Genomic DNA, 5,684 nt, shown 5'->3' with positions numbered 1-5,684 from the left:
ATTGGGTCGACCCCGGCACATCAAGAAAGCATTTGGCACCCTTCTGCAAAAATGGCACAGATTGAACAGTAAGTTGGGTCGACCCAAGGAAAGCATGAGTCGACCCAAACCTCAAGCCTCTCAAAGACTCAGAAAAATGGTTCTCTGGAAATACTGAGAGGGTCGACCCAAGATGAAGTTGAGTCGACCCAAGCTTGAGTCGACCCAAACAGTGAGAGGGTCGACCCAAAGACAATGACAGAATACATGACAGAAAAGGTTCTCTGGAAACCCTGAGAGGGTCGACCCAAGTAAAAGTTGAGTCGACCCAACTGAACCTTGAGTCGACCAAAGAAATGTTGAGTCGACCCAAGTGAAGGAAGGCTGAAATGCAGTGGTTCTGAGAGGGTCGACCCAAAAAAAATTTGAGCTGACCCAAATCTGATGAACAGTGGTTTGGGTCGACCCAAGAAAAGTTTGGGTCGACCCAAGCACGGGCAGAAGCATAACGGCTAGTTGTGCAGAAGTGCTTTTTGGACTCCCAACGGCTATAAACGGCTAGTTTCTTCAATCCAACGGTCAGGAAGGACTATTTGGAGGTTGGAGAAGTATTTAAGAGGGAGTATTCATCAGAGGAAGCAAGCTTTGGAAAATACATCAAGTGCATTCAAGAGAGAACCCTAGCAAGGCAAGCTTCATCCAAGAGCTTCATTCAAGAGTCAAAAGAAAGTGATTGAGCAGATTCCAAGAGTCATTAAGAGCTCCTTCCACCCTTGAAGAGTGAAGCATCATTGACAAAGAAGAGAGAAGTCACATCAAGCGATAACTATTCTCTAAACTCTTCTTTGTAGATTATATTGTTATATTTGCTCATCTAGGAGCTTAAATCTTCTTACTTTGTTTATTAAACTCCTTGTTGTAAGGTTTGTTGGTAAGCCCGTAAAACCAACGTAGGTTGTTGGTAAGCCCGTAAAACCAACGTAGGTTGTTGGTCAACCCGCAAAACCAACATAGGTTCGTTGGTGAGCCCGTAAAACCAACATAGGTTTTTGGTGAACCCGGAAAACCAAAGTGTAAAGGTTTTTGGATTGTGAGCCCGGAAAACAATCCAACTGTAATCCGCGGGATTATAGTGAATTCCCAAGGGGTCGCTTGGGGAGTGGACGTAGGTGCCAAGGAGAGCACCGAACCACTATACTTCTTGTTGTTTGTATTGTGATTTGTTTAATTCCACTAACTCATCATTTAACATAAGTAAGATAGTTAAATTAAGAGAAACCAATTCACCCCCCTCTTGGCTTGTCACCTTGGGCAACAGCTGCCCACGCCAGCTCATTAATGCGCACGACCACGCGCAATCATGACGATAACCCATTAATTCGCCCAGTCACATCACAGGTAACCCTGACACCCCTTCTATAAAAAGAGAAACTTCTTTTTCCCGAAGGAGGACTCCGATGCTTAAGTCAGAGGGACGGCCACCGGCTTCTTGCAGGATCTCCGAAGGATGCCGCCCGTCGACGCACCACAACTCTTGCCAGAGCTCCTCCTTCTCAGCCAGTGGTCGCCCCCGGATTCAATTTCTAGCAACAGGAGCCGGGGCACATCATCCTTGAGGGTGACTCAGCATTGGTAATTGAGTCGATACTGAGGGATGGGCGAAGCGAGGCAGTTCTTCTACTCATGGGCGACATCCCCTGACCGGTGAGAGGGTGTGTAGCCTTTCGAGCCATGCATATGTATAGGAAGGCAAACAAAGCCGCTGATTGGATCACCTCCTACGCAGCCCATCATTTTGGAGAGATCCTCTAGACCAACCATACTATTGTTCCTCCACCACTGAGTTGTATTCTTTTTTCTGATTCTGTTGGCCTTATTCAACGAGAAATTAGTGTGAGTAGCCAGTGTACCAAAAAAAAAAAAAACCATATTCTCCAAAATTTGCTTCCATTGTTCTAATTTAGCTCTCAACCTTGTAACATCACATCAAGCATGAAACGATTTTTCAAATTAATTGTTCATTAAGTAGACAACTTTCACTTATCATACGTTAAAAAAGCTAAGTGCTGATCGCATGAACATTAAGTTATACTTGAATGAATTATGCGATTGCAAAATAATAAAACACCACACTAGTTATGCTGATTGTGCTTTATTCATTTGTAGGAACAAAATTTTGGACTCTAATCCATATATACAGATGATGGTGATTGCTATGTAAAAGAAGATAGCAACAGGCTTGTTTGTTCAGTAGGAAGTTCAATATCCAGATTCAGTCAAAAAACAGAAGAAAATGAGAAATTAGAGAGTACACACACAGAGAGAGAGAGAGAGAGAGAGAGAGAGAGAGTAGGAGGTTCAATATCCAAATTCAATCAAAAACAGGAGAATACACACACACATATACATAAATGCATAGGAAGTTCAATATTCAAATTCATTCAAAAAACAGGATAAATTAGAAATTACAGAAAAAATAATCCATACACATAAAAGAACATAGCAACTGGCTTGTTGTTTTTAGGAAGTTCAATATTCAGAATCAGTCAAAAAACAAGAGAAATTAAAATTTACAGAATAAATAGTACATGCATGCATGCATATATACATAGAGAGCACAATGGTCACCTTCTTCCAACTATTTGCCTTCTATTTCTTCTATTAATAATGATGAAAGATATATATATAATATGGCATGACTTTAGTCTAAGTTCCACCACTCTATGTTCCTTGTACCCCTTTCAACTCAAAACCCGCAACCATCAAAATCCTAGCGATTTCAAGCACCAGACTAAACATTCTGAATTATAAGATAACCACGTATAAACCCCAATAACGTAAAAGCAGGTAACTGAGCAGAAACCTAAAAAATACAATTACCAAAAGTAACTTACATTTGCAATAAGATAACACAAGCATAAAAATACTGTAATTAAAGTTTATTGATTAGCTTTACTAAATGACTACCTTTAGCAAATAGCTGTAGAGCCAGCAGAACTCTCCAGAAATGGCAATTTTTCACTCTTAAACCCAGATAACACCAGATAGAAACTCTCTATACCCAAGGATCTATTTTTATATGCAGATAATGGAACCTTAGAAGATTCAAAATTTCCGTTTTCAAAGAATATTCAAAAAAAACAACTTCATGTTTCCTCTGTGTCAGTGGTAAGACACATTCTTCTATGTGGGTCTTGCTATCAGTTACATTGGTTTAGGTGGATCCATTAGCACAAACCTATGCACAGCCAATGCTCCCAAAAGAGTAGAAGAATTTTAACACAGGAAAAATCTACAAAATTTCCAACAGACTGAGCAGCACGCAATAGAATCAACATGCTGCAAGGTCTCCTCTTACATCTGCCAAATACCCCCATGCCAACCTCTTATTTGGCACAAACAAATTCCATGTCATAACGATCCACATGCCTTGCGAACTTCAACTTTGGCTGCTTTCTAGAAACTGCAATTTTTTAGCACAATTTGGAAATTGCAACCACCAGAATACCTTGATAGGAAGTGTAAAAAAACTTCAGATTTTTTTAAAAAAAATATAGGCTGTTATAGATCTGTTTTCTCCTCTTCTATGGGTTGGAATCAAAAAGATATGTGGAGGAAGGAGGGGATCAGGGATTTAAAAAAGTAAAGTTTTTCTTAACTGATATTGGATAGAAGAGAAAAGAGAAAAAGAGAGGAAGCTCCAATTTATAGGATGTGATAAGTTGTTAGAGAATATAAAGTCAACGATTAATTCTCAAATCTTTTAAACTGATTTGTCATACTCCAAGAAAATTCTCCAGAACAAAAAGACAAAACAGAATTCATAAACTTGAAGAAAGTTAATGAACAGTCAATGAAAGTCTCTCATCAGCAACTAGCTAACCATGAGCAAATTATTTTTTACTGTTCTTTTTTCTTTTCCTTCCCCTCTGGGCCTTTCTGTTTCTTTATATATATATCTGGAGTGGGGCATCTGCAGCACATCCAACATAAAACAAGGATAAGTCATGTATTTTTCTTTTCTTGTTTCTTTTTTTTAAAAAAAAAGCAACAGTAAGGCATGCTACTTTTTTTTTGTGTGTACAGTTTATTCCTCTCTTGTGAATGGATGCAGGGCCCACAGCAGCAAAGACCTTGACTTCAAGATTTCACAGTGCACAAAAAAGAGAGAAACATAGATTAAAATGAATGGCTGAGTAAAGGTGAGGAGACTGAATCAGATCGGAAGTTTCAAATTTTCAGAAGAGAAAAAGTCGGTGGGAATTCCAGATCTAAAGAGAATCCAGTTTCCAAAATCTTTTTGTCCCTAGAAAAATGTTTTTTTTTTCCTTCTCACTTAAGAACTGAATATCCTTTTCGTTTTTTTTCCCTTACATGCAGGTCTTTTTCAGTGGGGACCTGCTAGTGGGAAACGTTTTAAATTTTGGGATGTATTTTTTATTCGCTTTTATGCACCATCACATATAGTGAGGCTTCAGGCTCTGAGGATGGCTTTATACAAGTAGTCTCAAAGCCATTCACATTTTATATTAGGGGATTTTGCCTCTTATTTTTTCCCTATTATCTCGATCATCCCTACCAAAAATATTTTGTCTTTTTTCCCCACTTCTTCTGTAGTCCTCTCGGGGATTCTTCCATTAATCTTTATTCCCCATGCTTTTATCCCCTTCATCATTGCTTCTACCATGGTATGCTATGTTAATTGGTACAGGTGTGTAACCATGCACACTATACCTGATATGGTGGGTGTACTAAGTGTCAGTATGCCGAATAACCCCCATAAGGCATACAGACACTGTACCAAAATATAACCGATATAGGGTCTGGTACCACAACGGGTGACCTTGCTTCCTACAATATTCTTTCTTATCTTTTTTCCTCTACTTATTCCGCTTTAACCTTCTCTCCTCATATATCTACCTACATCTGCTTGTTCATTGCTTCATCAAGTCCATTACCAGTACTAAGTGATATGGCTATCCACCACAAGGAACTAACGCGTTGTCTTAACAAATGCATTTGCAGATGTACCCAACCAATTAGCATACATAAATTCACTTGTTAGGTTAGGCATGTATGAACATTATTGTTGTGACAATTAGAATTTTGTAAAAGTAACCTCAATTTCACACACTTGGCCTTCTCTTATGCCACTAGCCATGCAACACTCATCCAAAAACCCCATTTGAGTAAGTTAGCCCAAACCTTTGTGCTTCAGCACAAGCATCCTCCTTTTCACCAGAAAATAATGTAATCACCCTTCATAACCCAGATAAAAGTGCAAGAAACATACCCCTAATACTGAGAATGCTTAACTACTTTACAAATTATTTTAATCATTGATTTGAGTGGCAGGTCCATCGATGTATATATACACATCCAACCTTACCACAAGATAACAATTGTGTGAATTGGCCCTAAATCAATAGCCCAAAAGGAAACTGGAGAACCCAAACAAATCTGCTCACTTCTCATATCATATATGTTATAGCTAGGTTCCTACAAAATTTCATATTTCAATAAAACCGAAGAACAAACTAAGCAATTAGACACTATCCAAAAATCAGCTCTTGAAAAACGAGGAGAGAGTCCGAACATGCAAAGTCGACTGCTTTCAAAAAATTCTGGACTTCCCACTCTCTTAAGAGGTGTTACTCTTGATGCCCTCCCACTCTCTTAAAGTCAACAGCTTTCCTAACTTTAAG

The sequence above is a fragment of the Phoenix dactylifera genome, unplaced genomic scaffold, assembly GCF_009389715.1.
Source record: "Phoenix dactylifera cultivar Barhee BC4 unplaced genomic scaffold, palm_55x_up_171113_PBpolish2nd_filt_p 000475F, whole genome shotgun sequence".
NCBI classification, from domain to species: Eukaryota; Viridiplantae; Streptophyta; class Magnoliopsida; order Arecales; family Arecaceae; genus Phoenix; species Phoenix dactylifera.
The sequence above is the reverse complement of the archived record's forward strand: the minus strand, read 5'-3'. Positions refer to the sequence as shown.